Raw genomic sequence first — 20,853 nt, 5'->3', positions numbered from 1 at the left:
GGAATCAATTTATAACAGGTTTGTGAACCGTGCCAAATTGCTTTCAACTTAATAACTTATTTTGGTCAAATACTCAGTCATGGTGTGGTGCTGTATGCCAGAACAATAGATGCTCTGTTCTTAAAAGATTGAAACAAATATTGTACACTTGAAAAGTTATCGATTTGTTCCGTAATAAGGAGCTATGTTACGTTAGTTTCGTCATAACCAAGCAATTAACAGATTTGACAACAACTACATTGACAATTAATTAAGTGATAGAAACGGTCATTTCATATTCCAGTTGTGACTTCACGGTTAAGGATATCTGAAACATAAAAGTGTTTTAGAACTTAGCCAATGATATAATATAAGTGAATAGTTCTATAGGTTAGCTTACATACTACAGAAACCGAATGGTTATAAACAAGTTGATAATTTAGTCCCGGTACCAATGAGATTCTCAGGCTTCCAATCAAGACACTTCTAAGAAAAACGCGCAATATCCAAGAATAGGCGGTGGTTCCTTCAAGTTCCCTGGCCCCTTGAAAAAGGTTACGGGCCTCTAAAATCTTTCCGGGTCCGAATCCAAAACTACATCCTATATCCCCCTGTCAACTTATACACCCTGTCAACCTAGACCACCCTGTCAACGCTACTGGTCATAAAAATGTCCTTGCAGCAGTGAAGCATTAAGATAATTAATCACCTAACATAAACATATAACTTACATTGTTGTTAGTGAAATTAAGGTTTGGATGCAGCAACAACGGATCTTTAAATCAGAGGATTAAGTTAAGCGTTCGATTAATTAACCAAAAAAGCAGTTTGCGCAAACTTTTTACATCGATCAAAGCTGCGATTGTAATCGGCCGATTAAGACGGGTGCAAACTCAGCCAATATAGTTCGTACAGTAAGTTGCTTAATCAGAAGATTTGCTTATTCGGTGGTTAATCGTTGTTGATGTATCCAATCCAAAACAATGGTAATCAATAGCACTTGCTGTGCTAATAAACCTGTAATTTGTGAGTAGCAGTGGTCGGGAATCTCTTTGAGTAACAGAGCCATTAAAGCTACATTTTTGGAAATGCATTTCCGTGAGAGCCATTGGTTATACTGTAATGCTTTAACACATAATGCAGTTAACACGTGGTGGCACTGATGAAGTTTTTAAAGTGGGAACGCGTCTTCGCAGGAGAAGAAAAACATCGGGGGGTTTGGGGAGTCTCCCCCACCGAAAAAAAATGAAAAATTACAATTAATTTGGTGCATTCTGAGCGTATTTTCAGCTCTTAATTGTAATGAAAAGTTATGATAAAACTTTTGCGGTTTGCACTTTAAAATATTGGATTTTTTGCGAGCCAAATGCCTTCGTCAAAAGAGTCATATATGGCTCGCGAGCCATAGGTTCCCGATCCCTGATGTATCCAATCCAAAACAATGGTAATAAATAGCACTTGCTGTGCTAATAAACTCAAATATCATATAAACCAGTGATTTTTATCAGTTTATTTTGCAAACTTGTGGATGCCCATTTACACTTTGCATCAATGATTTGACCTTCGAAGTAAGTATAAACCTCGTAAGATATCACAGCATGAAGCGCTTTAAATCAAACTAAAACATCCAAAGTTAAAAGTTCTTACTTACTGATTGTAAAGAAGGTCAGAGACGTAGTGAAGATCGTTTGCCGGCGAAAGTGTAACTTCTAGCAGCCTGTATTAGAATCTTGAAATATTTTCTGGGCTGAAAAACGCAAATGCGTATTCGTGAAAGTGATCTCTTGCTCCGTTGATAAGTGTCGTCAAGAAATTTGACTAAGTTGCGGCACCAAGGAGAGTAGGGTGGCCAGTCCTTTTCTCAGCCGTTTTTCCCACCCAGATTACACCATGGGTAGAGGTGAGCAGTGACTTCTCAACAAGCAGCTTAAGCCGGGAGTCGAACCAGGTTTGCATGATGAAAAAGCGAGGCCTTCTCTTAGTTTTGTGTAAAACCTAAAATGAAATATAATTTGCAGTAAGGAGGGCAGTCGGAAACAGATCGCTTAGCAACTCGAGTTTCTTAGGAGGTTTGTCGAGTAAATGGCGAAATCGAAAACGTAAAATTAGATATTCTGCGCAGTCGCTGCGTGTTAAAAAGTGTCTAACCGATGATATCAAGGTCTTCACTTTGATGCCCTGAACACATAGCTACATCTCGGTAAGACGACTGAAGATATGCTTGATGGTGATAAGTTCTCGGCGATAACTAGAGCATCAAGCCTCAAACAAAATAACAAGATCACAAGGAATAGTAAATTGCCGGTAAAACGTTGATTTTCAACCAAAAAAGGGTTGTCTCTAATTACATTCGAAGCAAATATCACAGTAAGTATTTAATGAACATACGGTTCATTCTTCCTGTTCATATTTCCGTTGAAATTATTTTGGGATTCAGGTCCAAAGATACCCTTTGGACTCCATGTCAGTGGCCTACCACCATTTTTATAGACTAATTAAATCATCATCAAGTGCCGTCTCCGATCCGAAGGTTGGCTGTCATTTTCTTCCACAAGTCACGTTCTTCCGCTACTCTTTTTGTTTCTCCAATGCTTGACAAATCGGCTAATTAAATAATCAATTTAAATAAATAGAGATTGTATTTCTACTTACATCTTGCTTCTTTAGCGTCTCCAAGCGTCGCAATATGACAACTAAGGACTGACGGGAGGACCTCAGAGACTTGTCGGCCATTCTCGGGACACCGGTAAAAAATTGATCGAGTCGCGGGGTTTCGACATCAGTATTGTCGCCAATGTTTTCTTCATCGTTTGGATCCCAACGTTTCCCACCAGGAGACCAGTGTTGCTTTTTGTCAAACCACATGCATGTCAAACCACATGGTATTGACTTGCTTCAAATCTTCATTTTCTAAATTTTCAAATGGAAACTCTTTCAGTCTTGCAACTTCGTCACGCATGAATGACGTCGGCATCGCAACCACTTGACATTGGATTTGCATCAAACAAACCACAATGAATGCAAACTTCAGTAATAACATATTTGAATCCCGCCTATAAATCTTCCACTTGACCATCGACTCAATTTCTGTACAAACATATGTTTTTAGTTATGATTAAGATTTTTGTTACAATTGAAAGCATTTAGCCAGAAATGTTTATTAATTTTGAATGCAATAAATAATTTTTGAAACGTTTAGATATGCCAAAACCTCAGTCAGCATTTACAGGAAACGTGTGTTTTGCATAACTCTGTGTCCATCACATAGGCTACACTCGCTTTCATAGTCTCAGCACTTTATAGGAAGACATACAGTTTCAACCCAGCCAAGTACAGTGCTACCCTTAATCCATCTTCTCAGTACATCATCAACACTCTTCATAGTTTGATAACACACCAAGACTGACCAACATAGCAATAATTGTTTGTCAGTGTTTTTTATTGTCTTCGTATATATATATTTTTTATACAATTTTTCACATTTTTTCATGTTTTCAATTTTTCAAGGTGATGCAACCGTGACAAATTTTTGTGTTTGGTAAATCTTATCTTTTTCGAGCACGCTTTAACGCTCCCATTTTGTCGCTTCTACCCTTTCCAGGCCACTGATATGTTATTGTAAGGAATATTTTTTCACTTTGATGTTAGGAAATAAAACACGATCCACTGCTGGTTTGATGACGTTCAACTCCAAATAGCAAAATCAAGCATTTTTACATTAATTTTACTTCTGCAGTCGTTGAATCAATGTAAAATGACAGATTTTGCTGTTTGGATCACAAATAGGCAGTGAAGCATGATACCTGACCGAACTTGGCTGAGTTGAAGGAAGTTGCGAGAAATCGAATGTTGTGGAGAAAGATCAGTGGCAGAGGAACCAAGAGCCGAAATTAATCAAGCAGATGAAGAAGAATAAGCTCAAATATACTTCACTGTCCTGTACGCGTCAAACTAGTTGCATTTTTATACTGTAATTATCTTGATCTCACATTTTCAAACTGAAATTTTCAAAGTCGAAAGAATCACGAGAAATATTTGAACTCGTTCACAAAACTTTCAACAACCAAAACGTGATTACTCAAAATCAGTTCTTTACATCATTTCTTCTTGATTTCTCAAACTATTTAGAACATCTTTGTCATTTTATAACAGGAATATTTTCAGATTTTTATCATACCAATAATTGTAAATTTTGTAACTTTTTACCATCACGTCACAAATTTTTACCAATTTATGGCAGTTTGTGATAGTCTAGAATACGTAAGTTGGACCTCTAAACAATGAAAAAACTCGCCACAACTTTTAAAATCACATCATGAGAAGCATGACTAACAAAAGACTACTTGATCACATGAGAATAGAAGACCTATTGACTACAAAGAAGCTGCACCCAATTGCAGCAACAATACAATCAAAAAATCTGAACCTTTTCCGTCATACTAAAAGATCAAAATACGGAGGCAGCAAAATCTACATGGAAGGTAAAGTTAACGGAAAGAGAAAAAGAGGAAGACCACCAAGTCGATGGCATGACAACATCCAGGCATGGACCGAACACAATTTGACGACACTGGGCGAGCTAGATAAAAACTGTGACTCGGCAGGCACTCTTCGAAAAAAAATAAAGCAATCATGCGTATACGCGAATCAGTTGATTTCAGTCATGTGACTCAGCACATGATATTCCTGATCGTTTTCTCGAAAGATTTTTTATACAGAAAAAATTTAAGTGAATGCATCGCCACAACCAGCTTGGCCTAATGGGTTAGGGCAAAGGAATAGTCATTTCGATTGCGTGGGTTCGATTCCTACTCTCTGTTAATTTTGTTTTTTCTTCTGCAACTGAACTGAGGACAAAAAGGATCTTAATGAGTGCAATCAATTGAGTTTTTAAGGAAAACTGTGACTAAAACACTTGTGATGTCATATGCGTTATGCATGATTGCGCTATGTCTTTCGGACAGTGGTGTAAGTTAAAGTGCCTACCCTGCGACTCATGGAAACAGATAACCTATTTTTATAGGCAAACTGCTTCTAGCGGAGATGGCGATTGAACATAATCACACGCCGCCGCCATAGTTCAGTGGTAGAGCACTGGTCTCGTAAACCAGGGTCGTGAGTTCAATTCTCACTGGTGGCGATCGAATACGAAGTTTCTTTAACTTCCGAACTAAACCTTTTAAACCAGGGGTCGTGAGTTCAATTCTCACTGGTGGCGATCGAATACGAAGTTTCTTTAACTTCCGAACTAAACCTTCTAAACCAGAGGTCGTGAGTTCAATTCTCACTGGTGGCGATCGAATACGAAGTTTATTTAACTTCCGAACTAAACCTTCTAAACCAGAGGTCGTGAGTTCAATTCTCACTGGTGGCGATTGAATACGAAGTTTCTTTAACTTCCGAACTAAACCTTCTAAACCAGGGGTCGTGAGTTCAATTCTCACTGGTGGCGATTGAATACGAAGTTTCTTTAACTTCCGAACTAAACCTTCTAAACCAGGGGTCGTGAGTTCAATTCTCACTGGTGGCGATCGAATACGAAGTTTCTTTAACTTCCGAACTAAACCTTCTAAACAAGAGGTCGTGAGTTCAATTCTCACTGGTGGCGATTGAATACGAAGTTTCTTTAACTTCCGAACTAAACCTTTTAAACCAGGGGTCGTGAGTTCAATTCTCACTGGTGGCGATTGAATACGAAGTTTCTTTAATTTCCAAACTAAACCTTCTAAACCAGGGGTCGTGATTTCAATTCTCACTGTTGGCGATTGAATACGAAGTTTCTTTAACTTCCGAACTAAACCTTCTAAACCAGGGGTCGTGAGTTCAATTCTCACTGGTGGCGATCGAATACGAAGTTTCTTTAACTTCCGAACTAAACCTTCTAAACAAGAGGTCGTGAGTTCAATTCTCACTGGTGGCGATTGAATACGAAGTTTCTTTAACTTCCGAACTAAACCTTTTAAACAAGAGGTCGTGAGTTCAATTCTCACTGGTGGCGATCGAATACGAAGTTTCTTTAACTTCCGAACTAAACCTTCTAAACAAGAGGTCGTGAGTTCAATTCTCACTGGTGGCGATTGAATACGAAGTTTCTTTAACTTCCGAACTAAACCTTCTAAACAAGAGGTCGTGAGTTCAATTCTCACTGGTGGCGATCGAATACGAAGTTTCTTTAACTTCCGAACTAAACCTTCTAAACAAGAGGTCGTGAGTTCAATTCTCACTGGTGGCGATTGAATACGAAGTTTCTTTAACTTCCGAACTAAACTTTTTAAACCAGGGGTCGTGAGTTCAATTCTCACTGGTGGCGATTGAATACGAAGTTTCTTTAATTTCCAAACTAAACCTTCTAAACCAGGGGTCGTGATTTCAATTCTCACTGGTGGCGATTGAATACGAAGTTTCTTTAACTTCCGAACTAAACCTTCTAAACCAGGGGTCGTGAGTTCAATTCTCACTGGTGGCGATCGAATACGAAGTTTCTTTAACTTCCGAACTAAACCTTCTAAACAAGAGGTCGTGAGTTCAATTCTCACTGGTGGCGATTGAATACGAAGTTTCTTTAACTTCCGAACTAAACCTTTTAAACCAGGGGTCGTGAGTTCAATTCTCACTGGTGGCGATTGAATACGAAGTTTCTTTAATTTCCAAACTAAACCTTCTAAACCAGGGGTCGTGATTTCAATTCTCACTGGTGGCGATTGAATACGAAGTTTCTTTAATTTCCAAACTAAACCTTCTAAACCAGGGGTCGTGAGTTCAATTCTCACTGGTGGCGATTGAATACGAAGTTTCTTTAACTTCCGAACTAAACCTTCTAAACCAGGGGTCGTGAGTTCAATTCTCACTGGTGGCGATTGAATACGAAGTTTCTTTAACTTCCAAACTAAACCTTCTAAACCAGGGGTCGTGAGTTCAATTCTCACTGGTGGCGATTGAATACGAAGTTTCTTTAACTTCCAAACTAAACCTTCTAAACCAGGGGTCGTGATTTCAATTCTCACTGGTGGCGATTGAATACGAAGTTTCTTTAACTTCCAAACTAAACCTTCTAAACCAGGGCTCGTGAGTTCAATTCTCACTGGTGGCGATTGAATACGAAGTTTTTTTAACTTCCGAACTAAACCTTCTAAACCAGGGGTCGTGAGTTCAATTCTCACTGGTGGCGATTGAATACGAAGTTTCTTTAATTTCCAAACTAAACCTTCTAAACCAGGGGTCGTGAGTTCAATTCTCACTGGTGGCGATTGAATACGAAGTTTCTTTAACTTCCGAACTAAACCTTCTGGAAACAAAATGATAATTTGATAATTTCCTTCTATTGAAAGTAGAAGAGGCTGTTGGAGTTACAGAATTATATTACTTTGATTTCTGACGCAGGTCACTACGTTGATGTTCTGTGTTCCACTGAGCGCTCTCGTACTGATATGGGCTATTGTACAAAAGTGATATATATAAGCGGTTATACCAAATTACGAAACATCTTTTTTACATAATATGTCACCCGTGAATCTGTATTTTGAGAATATCATATCTCCAACAAATATTTATGACAACCAGCAACAATAAATTGGTTGGGATACTTGTTATCACGTGACAGATATTAGAAAGGACACGAGTCCACGACCCACCCAACATAAATTGACCATTTCACATGACCACAACATATGGCCACTTCGAAATGATGTAAAGTGATTAAGTTTCATTCTTAGACGTTTAGTGGTTTATAATTTGTTCGCAAACAATAATAATGTCTACAATTGAACAAAACATCGGTGAGATGTGAAGCATCTTTTTGATTGAAATCAATCTTAGACACCAAGAGGCCAATAAAGGGTTACGTGCATTTTAATGCTGTTGAAACGTAGTGTTCCATCACAGTGCAAAAGATGAGAACTTAGTTTGCTATCTAATATCCATTTATTATGCATGTAATATTTGAATTACGCCTCCATCTTCAAAATATTATATCTCTTTACCGAAATAATACCGATTCTGTGGGGTGACGTATTTAAGATTAAAGTTTTTTTTTATATTTAATCTTAGAATTTAACTTCGCTCGATATAATCTTCCTTATTATGCCATATTTACCATATTAAACATATTAACCAAATGACCTTACAGAATTCAGTAGTAGCCTATCTATTTTTCAATACGCCTAAAAGCTGCATTAACAGATACGGTACTCAAATCGAGCGTGTTCAACACATCACAGTTACCTCACAAGAAATAACAATAATAACATTCAGCTGCGTCTGAATTTTCTGTCTTTCTACGGTAAATTAGAACGAACTTCATTAGCGAATGTAATTTATATTCTGTAGCCTACAGTTAAGTTAATATTTCGAATGTAATGCCAAATCTAAACCTCGTCGTCGTCGTGTGAGCCTCTGGGGCAGAGGGTCTATCATTTTACCACCCCAGATTCACGATGTTCCCAGACTACATTCGAAAGCTACCAGAGAGCAGCCAGTCTTTGGCTTCATCGTCCAAGACTCGCAGACCTTCCACTCCATTAAGTGGTTTTAAGATGGTGCCGTTGTTGATGACGTGGTAATCACCGACTCAAGAAACTACACATTATACAACAGTTGAACAGTGGCTGAGTAACAACCACACGGAAGGTAACGATGTGGGATGAACATCGCCTCGGTTTATTCTGGTTGCCGACTTAACAAAAAAATCAAGTGAAAGTTGAATGAGGCTGTTCACCATTTAGAATTAACCTAGAAGCAGAGGTGGGGTTCGGTTCAAACGATTCGCGGTTCGTTCAATTCGCGATTCATGTCCACCATAAATAGACATTTGATTCTTTGCTATAAAGAGATATAATGAGGATACTTTGCTACCGGTTTGCTCAAACCGCTGCCTAAAGATAAAAAAGTTTGCAGAACTGGTTCCTGGCCAAATTTTTTCACTGAATTTGATATATCCTAATCACTGAATGTAGGGTTGCCAGATATGGCTGGTCACAGCGGTAAACCATAATCTCTTCTTGGGAAAATTTTAACATAAAGTTCCCTAATCCGTTCGTCTGTATATAATGACCGAAGAAACACACACTTGAACTTCTTTTCAAACAGTGTATTCCTGTAAAATTAGCCCGAGGCTACCGAAAACGAGGGGGTGCAACGCCTACACCACTTAAACTGTCACTACACAACAGATTACTTGGATAAAAGACGGAACTTTTGTCCAGCTAGCAAGCACTAAGCCAACAGTTAAAAGTGCGGCCAACTTTCAAACAATCATTTTACGAATGACCAGAATAGATATCAATATCTCAAATTCACGTAGAAAGTAACTGTGACGCAATAAATGAAAGACAATTATGAAGTCATTCCAACAGGTGTTTAAAGCTGATGTAATATTTCCTGTTTAAACAGGCCCAAACAAGTCCAAACAAGTTTGACACAAGTCTATGAACGATGGTGCAATTTTGGCACATTTTCTAGCAACTTCCATGACGTAATATTCAGTAGACTTGAACGGTTTTATATGACGTTTGATTTGTACAGAGATTGGCCGTAACATAGCGGCCCCTAGTTATGACAGTCTAACATGGCATAACTAAAAAAGAATTGAAGGACAATCGTGAGCCAATGAATAAAACACACGATACACAAATTTTTTGAATCACTCACGTTTAAGTTAATACGCAAATACAAAGGGCATGCAAAGAATGAACAGCAATAAGAATAAACACGACGATACATGAAATTGGTACCATAGGTACACGCTAAATGACGCAATATACAATAGTTGCGATAATAACCGTCTGTTCCGGGCTCAGACAAGTATCGGCCACCGCAGACAAAACCAGGCTCAAACCCTAACACTTAGGTGTTCTTTACGGGGGCGAGGCACGAAATATCCCTCAACACGTAGTCTACTTTCACTTTCCCCGTACTCTCATCATAGCTGCAGACGGCAACTTTGGCTCTACGAACCACAGGCTTCCCTTTCCTAATTTGTGGAACTACCTCATGCACCCTCCCAAGTTGATACTTCCCACGTTTACCAATGTCTTGGAGAGAACCTACCACTACAAGTTGACCAGGCTCCAAATTCTCGGCCATTTTTAGCCATTTTTTCCGGCCCTGAAGACCTGGCAAGTAAAAATCGATCCATTTATTCCAAAACTGCTGAGAAAGTGACAAATTGAACCGATAATCCCTTCTTAATTGGTCACGATCATGTGGTTGCCCAACAGCACAGTATGGGTCTAAGTATGGGGTCAAAAGTGAGGCAGGGGTGATGACAGTAAAATCCCTAGGGTCGTCACTTAAAGGTACCAAAGGGCGTTCGTTCACGATCCGAACGGCACTGCTGGAGTACGTAAGCAATTCAATGAAATTGGGCTTACGAATTGAAGAGTCCAAAATGTGAAAAAAGTACTTGGTCATATCGGCCACGAAACCAAATCTGCCAAGCCGAAATCTTGCCAAGACATCTACAAGAGGGTTTAACAAGTCAGGACCCGAAAACATTACATCATTAACACAAGTTCCTCGAAATTCAGACTTGCCATCGTAAACAATGCGTTTTTTTAATTGTGACGTCACAAAGTATGGTAAATACCATTCAAATCCCTTGACATTTCCTGCTTCACCCGCACGCTCAATATAGCCATTAGATTTAAGATCTTTCATGGTGTCAGTAAGGAAATCACGAAGTTCAGGTTGTTTTAAAGCTTTCTTTCTTAAAGCAGCAGCTCTATCTGACGCCAACACAAAATTGTTAGGTAGATCAATATCTTCCTTCAACGGAACAAGTATCTCAAATCGACCATCTTTCAACTCAATATTCGGTTCGACAAGTTCTCTAGCCAAAATATCATTGCGAGACAATTCACAGGTTTCATTTTGCAAAGTCAAATCCTGAATGACTTTATTCAGGTCTGCTATTTCCATATCGCGAGACTCAATTTTACGCTGAAAGCCAGAGATGACATCCGACTCTGAAGACGTCTGCACTCTGCACACTTTAGCAACGCTTTCAACTAAGGGTGACTTACCACCACAAGCCAACCAACCGAGAGGAGTGAGCAAAGCATGCGGTTCACTACGATTGTCACCAACACGCTCTTCTTTTGCACACATCAAATAAGCGTTGTCGTTGCCAATCAGTACATCTACAGTACTACAATCATTCAAATGAAACATATTCACGTCATGAAAATGACGGAAACCACTTAAATCTTGTTTATGGGGTAAAGTTTTAACATCGTCAGCCCAAGCTGGGTTAACCACCGAGGTTATATCACAAAACAGTTCATCAGTCTCTAACGACTGGATGTTGAGTTTAACAAGGTCAGCACAAGTAGGTTTCTGACCAGCCAGAGTATCCATTTTAAACGACGCTTTATCATACGGTTAGCGCGTTGGGCTCGCAGTCGAGAGCCTGCATGTTCGACTCCAGCCACCCGCAATTGCTGTTGTTTCTCTGGGCAAGAAACTTTACGATAATTGCCTCTACCCAGTGATCGATTTCGAGTAATGGGTAGTACCAAATTTAAGTCATAAGCAGAGTAGACAACCGGAAACAGACATTGCCGTCGGCTGCAGCGTGGGTCAGGTGTACGTCGGAAGGCGTACACCGATGCATAGCGCTCAAGTCCGCTTTCCCGCAATGCAGGATAAAGATAAACAAACAAACAAACAAAACAAGACCAAGTTCGCACACCAAGTCACTCGAAACAAAGGTCAACTGCGAACCAGGATCATGCTGACAATACACCAACTTCGATTTGCCAGTCATTGGATTCAAAACACGAGCAGCAGTAACGCGGTTAAAGGCTGCTTTAACATTTCCAATCTTAACATTACGCACAGGAACTCTGGCACCAGCCTCATCTTTACCGACCAAATCCAGAGAATCACGTGACGTCACATAAAAATCATGCAGAAGAAAATAGTGTTTCCTATCGTTGGTAGGTCCACACTTACGACAGTTATTTGCATGATTACAGTCTCTAACCATATGCTGGCGCAAACAATTCAAGCATTTGCCAGCTTTCACAATGACATCTCTCCGATCTTTAGGTGTCAAGCGCAAAAATTCTTTACAATTAGACAAAAAATGATATTCAACTTGACCACGTGACGAACAACAAAAACACGCCGGTATGTCACTATGTCTGGCCACACCGCCGCGCGGTGCGCCAACAGCAGTCGAGTACTGCGAACTCCCTGAAATCACATTATCATGGGGTTTTACCGACGTCTGCCTAACCGGACATGAAGGCAATTTTCCTTTGCCAAACTTTTTAAAATGCTGCGACTCACCAGAATCGCCCATTAGCATAATGCTAAAATCAGTCGACTTGCGCGTTTCCTCCCGTACTACAAAATCAAACAAACTCTGAAAAGTAGGTTCCTCAGTGCTACCATACTGATCACCTAAAAAGTCAAGATAACGCTGCTTAGCGTCAAACGGGAGTCGTTTAGCCAAATCCAAAACAAAACGTCCTTCTAATTTATCATGCTGACCATAAGCTTTCGCGTAAAGCAAACACTGCGACAATTCATCTTTAAACTCTTTCAAATCACTGGAAGAGATAGAAGTCAATTTGCTACCATAGCGATACTTTCTAATTTCTGGTTCTGCGAAAAGACCTCCACGAACTCCAAAACGTTGGGACAAGCGAGATAACGACATTTCTATCCTGTCTTCCTCTGACAAGCCAGGAGTGTCGGAAACCAAATTAGCAATCGTTTGTGCAGCTGTTCTAACACAAGCTGCTTGTAACAAAGTCAAACGAGTTCCCTTAAAGGGCGAAGCTGCCATCAAGGCCATAACACGATTTTTAAAGAAGACAAATGGCATATTATTACCATCGTAACCAATCAAGGCCGCCTTATCGAAGAACGTCCTACTATTTTGGTATTCAAAAAAGCAATCCTGCTGTTGAGAACTCGATTTAGCGGGAGAAGACAAGCTATATCCCTTAAGGGGCTGAGTGGGCTCAGTCACATGCACAGCCCGATCACGATCCTCAAACACGTTAAAATCAGGAGACACGATACGCCTCTCACAACCACCCAAATTACGTGTAGCTGGGCGATCAAAAACTAGCGGCGCAGAAAACTTTGAAGGGGGCAAAGCATTACTGCTAATGGCGGCCCCGTGACCTGTACGCTCTGGGGGAGGAGTTCGGTTGTAATTTGCAGACCTTGGCTCTACAGCCTTCGGAAGACCCTTAGCCGCGGCCCCGAGACCTCCTGAAACAGCTGGAAAACATGTGGATTGTACAGGTCCACTTACAGATTGAACAGGCGTCTGGAAAAGGTTAGGTAAATTAAACTGCGATTGATGTTCACTTCTGGAATGCCTAGAAGAGCCCTTCCTAGAGCTACGCCGGGAGCCCAACTCAGAACGATATTCAGCTAAAGCTACCTCCTTACGTTGTTCAGCCCTCAACTGTGCGTCTTTGAGTGCGAACTCAGCAGCTCTCGCTTCGGCTTTCGCGGCAGTCTCAGCTCGTACGGCCTCAGCTCTCGCGGCGGCCTCAGCAGCTCTTGCTTCGGCCTCAACTCGTATGGTCTCAGCTCTCGCTATGGCCTCAGCAGCTCTTGCTTCGGCCTCGGCTTGGATCTGGAGCTCCTCTCGTCTTAGCTGTAGGTTAATTTGTGCAACTATCCGTGACGAGCTCTCAGACATCCTAGTGCTTACATTTGAGGCGCTATCCTCAGGATGTATGTCAGCATCTAACCTATCTGAGAAATCACTTTCTTTTTGTTCGAAGTTATTTTTTAACGAGTTAAATTCGGGATCTACCCTATCACGAAGTTCTGCCAAGATTGCAGAGTTAACAATTTTACTCAAAAGAGCATGGAAATGCCTTAATTCCTCTTCTAAAGTAGATAAGTTAGATCTAAAAATTAACAGTTCCTGCTTATCACTCAAAGAACCTAGGGCCACAGAAAGTTTCCCAATTTGAGTCAAAATATCCCGTCTAAGATGCCGGGCCTCTCGAACTGACTTAGCCTCATCGTTAATGGGTCCCTCCCCAGAATGGCCTGCCCGACCGCAAAGAACATCATCAGGCTTAAACTCAGTCGAGTCGACGGCGGTCGAGTCCCTGTCACCACCGAGTGTAGACATATTAAATGTTAGGGCTAAATTTAACAATTAAAAAATTAAGTTACACAAACACACAAAATTACAGTAGTTATAAAAAACTTAACTGCAAAGACCGTAAAAAATACAAAAAAGAATTTAAATGCACGATACCGTAGCTGTACGAGTATGTGAAGTCCAAACGTCCACAAAACTTGCTTGGATTCTTCCACTTGAATCTTCAAGCACAGATGGATTGCCTTTAATCTTCTTTCTTGCCAATAAATGTCAAAGTTATTTTTCTTCTGTACCAAACTGAGAAGAAATGTCTTTACTTTTTAGCTTAAAGTTCTTCAGTTGCCTACCGAGAAGAAATGTCTATAATTTTCTTTGCTTCTTTAGACTACCCAGCAAACATTGATTGCTGGGCCAGCATCGGCTATATGCTGGGTATGTTGGCATAAGGTCGGCAATTTCGTCCAACATTTTGCCAACATTGCCAACAATACGCCAACAATTTCAATACATCTTATTAAGCGTTCAAAAAGGTCTCAAAGATTTTATTTCAGGTTTATTTGTTTTAAACTTGAAAAATACTAACACAAACCTCTTTTCATGTGGTATTGCTTCTAAACACAGTTGTGTGATTGGTTAACATCGGTCAGAAGCATTGCCAACGTTGTGCCAATTCATAACAATTTCGGTGTTTTCTTTCAAATTATGCAAATGTATGCCATCATTTTGCTACAATTTAAAATTTTAATAATAGGCTATCAATGCTGTTATTATTTTATGATACCGTACAAGTATATTATGAATATTTAAGACCAGCGTTGGTCAGAAGAGTAGCCAATGCTTTGCCAACAAAGTAGTTTCATTTCAGTTTGTTTATGCCAAACTGAGCAGAGGTCTAGAAAAAGATAGGAGCAACAGAAACGCGATAACGTGCTTGATACCGAAACAGTTTAAAGTTTCCATTCGCCCTACACGTTTCCACAAAATAAACAATTGCAACGTTGGCTATATGCTGGATGTGAGGGCACAAGGTGAGCAATTTCGTCCAACATTGCCAACAATACGCCAACAATTTCAATACTTCTTATTAAGCGTTCAAAAAGATCTCAAAGATTTTATTTCAGGTTTAAGCTTATTTGTTTTAAACTTAAAAAATATTAACACAAACCTCTTTTCATGCGGTATTGCTTCAAAACACAGTTGTGTGATTGGCTAACATCGGTCAGAAGCATTGCCAACGTTGTGCCAATTCATAACAATTTTGGTATTTTCTTTCAAATTAAGCAAATGTATGCCATCATTTTGCTACAATTTAAAATTTTAATAATAGGCTATCAATGCTGTCATTGTTTTCTGATACCGTACAAGTATATTATGAATATTTAAGACCAGCGTTGGCCAGAAGAGTAGCCAATGCTTTGCCAACGAAGTACTTTCATTTCAGTTTGTTTATGCCAAACTGAGCAGAGGTCTAGAAAAAGGTAGGAGCAACAGAAACGCGATAACGTGCTTGATACCGAAACAGTTTAAAGTTTCCATTCGCCCTACACGTTTCCACAAAATAAACAATTGCAACGTTGGCTATATGCTGGATGTGAGGGCACAAGGTCGGCAATTTCGTCCAACATTGCCAACAATACGCCAACAATTTCAATACTTCTTATTAAGCGTTCAAAAAGATCTCAAAGATTTTATTTCAGGTTTAAGCTTATTTGTTTTAAACTTGAAAAATACTAACACAAACCTCTTTTCATGCGGTATTGCTTCAAAACACAGTTGTGTGATTGGCTAACATCGGTCAGAAGCATTGCCAACGTTGTGCCAATTCATAACAATTTTGGTGTTTTCTTTCAAATTATGCAAATGTAGGCTATGCCATCATTTTGCTACAATTTTAATAATAGGCTATCAATGCTGTTATTATTTTCTGATACTGTACAAGTATACTATGAATATTTAAGACCAGCGTTGGTCAGAAGTGTAGCCAATGCTTTTATTACTTATTTCCATTTTTAAAAATATCAATAGCCTACAAACCTTTTTTATGCGGTTTTGTTTAAAAATATGTTTCTGTGAGCAAGCATCGGTTAGAAATGTTGCCAACGTTGTGCCAGTTGAACAACTATTCTAAAGTTTTCTTTCAATTTATGCAAATGTACACCATCATTTGCTACAGACCAGGCCAGTGAGAAGATAATTTGGGCCCGGTACCAATGAGATCTTTGGGCCTCTAAACAGTTTTAAAATAACGCACTACATCTAAGTATACGCGGTAGTTTGTTTGTTTTTCCGGACACTTTGAAGAAGTTACGGGCTCCTAACATTATCCAGGGCCCGAGTTCAAAAGTACTCCCTGAACTCCCCTGACACCGCTACTGGTGGGCAATTCCCAGCTTCAGGAGCAGTCATGTTGCGTCGAAATCTCTCCTCAATTTGTTGAAGCGAGATTTCACAAAACGATTGCTACTTTTACTTTCAACGATCCGGCAAATCGTTTTTTCTCCTCCCGCGGTGCATAGAAAAACACTGCAGGCACAATAATTGTTGTGAAAACTCCATTATGACGTCACTACTTAAACTTTGACTGGGCAATATGACGTGTTGAAGTGAAATAGGCAACAAAGCTTTAGAATGCGGCGATGTGTTATATCAACGTGAGCAGATGCAATTTAGCAGAAGAACTTGGTTTGTTTTGATGAAGGAAGACAAAGGCCATGACTTAATCCTTTGCTAAAGGGATTATGACGTCACTCGATTCACTTCGACTGTTCAAGCATGGCGGTTGTGCGCAATACACAATTACGTGGAGAGCCGGAGAGCCGAAAGCACAATGCTTATGTGAACAGCGCTAAGAGGAATTTTCGCTTCTTGCATCGAAAATATAAAAAATCGAATTCAACTGAGATATTAGTTTTAGAAATGATCAATTAGAAATGAGCCGAAAGAAGTTTTAGAAATGATCAAAATGAAACAATAGGAATGACTTACGACAATGTTTATGAAAACCTGGTAAGTGAATGTCTTTTATTCATTGAACCTGAAATAATTGTGTAAAGTCGTTTTTGTCACTAGGCTACGTTTACACAATTTAAAGAAAGTTATAAAACTCAATTTAGAGAAAGTTATAAAACTCAATGACCAATGGAAAACTTTCATATGAAATATTCTCGTGACAAATTTAGTGCCAGTGCTCCTAGATGAGTGCTAAGAAGATATCAGCAAAGTAGCAGAGCTTGTGATGTCCCACAACATGTGTAGGGTTATGCTCAATCTTTGATTTTGCTGCTCCGGCAGTGTTTGCCTGACTGCTTGAATGTGTTTGTATTTTTATGTCGTGTGGATAGGTCTGTGATGGTTGTAGAGTATTTGCAAATGTAGCTTTCATTGCCATCAACTGAATAATGATAATAATAACATGTTTTATTTTGCGCCCATTGCGACAACATAGCCTACAGTAGCCTACACTGCGACCTACATACGCAACACACGACTGGAATCCCAAATAAAACTTTAAACGTTGGCTGTCATTTGTAACAGTCGAAAATTTCTGTAACAAGTGCTGAAGCTTTTTTATATGATGGATGAAACCCCTGTCATTACATTCGATTTACATTTTGCAGGTGGCAAATTTAAGTTAAGTTGTTGGCAAAAATGCAAGCGATTGTATCAGTGGACTTATTCCAACTATTATTATCGAACACAACACAGTTCAAGTCATGTCGAGAACAAAGAAAGAAAAAAAAACATCGTGAAGTCTAAGCACTCGTTTTATTGTTTAAAAAAGAATCTGAAAAAGGTTGTTCTTGGTGAGTACGGATAAATGTTTCTACTACGACTAAATAATTATGTCATAACTATGCCATTTTGCTCTTTTGATTAATGTATGATGTAATTGTGAAGAGTATTGAGTAATGTATGAAAATGTTTTAGTGGTGTACTCGCATTGATGTGAACAACGAACGTGGTGGTTAGTAGGCTATGTCGGCATTTATATACTGATTTAACACTTCTTTTTTTTACTTTCATGATTAGACATAGTGATGGCGCACGACAAAGCTGCTGCCGTGCAGCAAATTGATGAAGAGTTTCAGAGTGATTTCGAAATTGGAAGGACAGGCAAGGTGGCCGAAAACGGCAAAAACTAACTTTTGGTGAGCTTGTTGTATGTTTGAAAGACAACTGCGAATGTGCTGCTTTAGTTGTTGAATAACTATCTGTACACGCAATTAGAATGTATTGGAACTTGATTATCGCTCTGCGTGGCGCAGAATCGAATGATAAGTTTTCTGTCACGCACGTTGGAGAGAGGGATATTACCATGGATATTACATTGATATTGCAGATTGTCAATTAACTTCGTATTATCCTGGACAACAACTGATCAAAATCCTACACTGTTGCCAAACAGCCCTCTTGAATTAAATATTTTTGTTTCATTCGCAGGAATTCAGAATGATAAAGATACGCAAGAAAAAGCTGCTGATGTGCAATGAATATCCATCTGTCAATACGATTTGATGTAGCTTGTTTCTAATACATGTGAAAATATAAGAAGCTCGGCTGTTACTTTGCTTTGTCACAAAGGGAGTAGTGTTGCTTATAAATCCGTGTTGCTGCTGTTCTTTCGCCCAAGGATTAGCTAGGTTCAACAATAAACTTTTGGTGATGAGCGAGGTTTAGGTACAGAGACGTTTGGCAAATGTAAATGCCAATGCTGTTCAGATGTTTTATGCACCAGCTTTGGTCAAAGCGCGGGCATCACAATAGTCAATAGGTCAGATGCAGCGTCATGGTGCATAAAAGTCAACCAGAATTTAGGCGCCAGATGAAGCAAAATGGTGCACAAGCCATCTTGCCAACGCTGGCCAGATACAGATGCCAACGTTGGCAACATGAAGCAAAATGGTGCATAAAACATTTTGCCAATGTTGGCAAGATACAGAAGCTAACGTTGGCTAGATGCAGAAGTCGACGTTGGCTAGAGGCAGACGCCAACGGTGGCAAGATGCAGACGCCAACGCTGGCTAGATGCATCCAAATGGTGCATAAAACATTTTGCCAACGTTGGCAAGATGCAGAAGCCAATGTTGGCTAGATGCAGAAGCCAAGGTTGGCAAGATGCAGAAGCCAGCGTTGGCAAGATGCAGACGCCAACGCTGGCCAGATGCATCCAAATGGTGCATAAAACATTTTGCCAATGTTGGCAAGATGCAGAAGCCAACGTTGGCAAGATGCAGTAGCCAGCGTTGGCAAGATGCATAATCCAACGTTGGCAAGATGCAGAAGCCAACGGTGGCAAGGTGCAGACGCCAACGCTGGCCAGATGCATCAAAATGGTGCATAAAACATCTTGCCAACGTTGGCGTCTGCATCTTGCCAATGTTGCGGCCAACTTCTTGCCAATGTTGCCCCAACAATCAATGTTTACTGGGTACCAACCAATAAGATCTTCTTTTATTATTTCTTTGCTTCTAAGTGCTTCTTAGCCTACCAACTACAAACTTCGTCTTTTATTTTTTGCTTCTAAGTGCTTCTGTGCCAAACACTAGACAGAGAATCGTCTTTTATTTTTTATGCTTTAATTTCTTGGCCCACCAGCTAACAAGAACTCGTCTTTTATTTTTTATGGTCACAGCGGTAAACCATAATCTCTTCTTGGGAAAATTTTAACATAAAGTTCCCTAATCCGTTCGTCTGTATATAATGACCGAAGAAACACACACTTGAACTTCTTTTCAAACAGTGTATTCCTGTAAAATTAGCCCGAGGCTACCGAAAACGAGGAGGTGCAACGCCTACACCACTTAAACTGTCACTACACAACAGATTACTTGGATAAAAGACGGAACTTTTGTCCAGCTAGCAAGCACTAAGCCAACAGTTAAAAGTGCGGCCAACTTTCAAACAATCATTTTACGAATGACCAGAATAGATATCAATATCTCAAATTCACGTAGAAAGTAACTGTGACGCAATAAATGAAAGACAATTATGAAGTCATTCCAACAGGTGTTTAAAGCTGATGTAATATTTCCTGTTTAAACAGGCCCAAACAAGTCCAAACAAGTTTGACACAAGTCTATGAACGATGGTGCAATTTTGGCACATTTTCTAGCAACTTCCATGACGTAATATTCAGTAGACTTGAACGGTTTTATATGACGTTTGATTTGTACAGAGATTGGCCGTAACAATGGCTAATTTCAGTCAAAGCTAACTGGATTGAATCCCGCTACTGCCTGGAAGCAATGCGCTGCACCATCGGTCATGGATCTGATATGAAGCGGCCTAATCAAAAAGCTTTTATATCATTTCTTGTCACGCCAATAGAAAAAAATTAACCATGGACCACTTTTTTTCATTTTCTTGTAATCTTTAGCAGTGGCGGCTCGTGCAATGGGGATGCAGCCCCACCTGAAAGAAAGAGAAAATATGATTTCCTCTGTGCTTGTCCTTCCCGGTTACTTTTTAACTTAAGAATTGCGAATCGAAAATTAAAATATTAAAAGTTTTGTTTGGCAACGCCGATTTTGGGCAAACTTTATTGTAGCCCGAGATTCTGGATTTCAAGCGTTCTAATTGGCTAAAAATTATCCTTGAAGCTCCACCTCTTTTGGTATTTTACAGCAATTTTTGAATCTGCTGGCGCTGCATAGAAAACAGCCCCACCTAACCGAATAACTTTGCAGACTTTTTAAAGTTAGTTTTTATTTTGCAGAGTAGCGATGAGCCATGAATGTAGAAGTGTTAGCTGTAGAGTTGGGGTATTTAACAGGTTATAGGAAGTGCTAGGGCAT

The 20,853-nt window shown here is 39.6% G+C and overlaps 1 non-coding gene across 1 annotated transcript; it reads left to right on the top strand.

Annotated features, from left to right (window-relative positions):
• The first annotated feature begins 5,048 nt into the window (after positions 1-5,048).
• Trnat-cgu (transfer RNA threonine (anticodon CGU)) lies at positions 5,049-5,119 on the top strand. The gene has a single exon. It is a non-coding gene; the product is annotated as a tRNA-Thr (tRNA).
• The last annotated feature ends 15,734 nt before the right edge of the window (positions 5,120-20,853 follow it).

This window comes from Aplidium turbinatum, chromosome 1 (genome assembly GCF_918807975.1).
Source record: "Aplidium turbinatum chromosome 1, kaAplTurb1.1, whole genome shotgun sequence".
In the NCBI taxonomy this organism is placed as follows: Eukaryota; Metazoa; Chordata; class Ascidiacea; order Aplousobranchia; family Polyclinidae; genus Aplidium; species Aplidium turbinatum.
The sequence above is the reverse complement of the archived record's forward strand: the minus strand, read 5'-3'. Positions and strand labels throughout refer to the sequence as shown.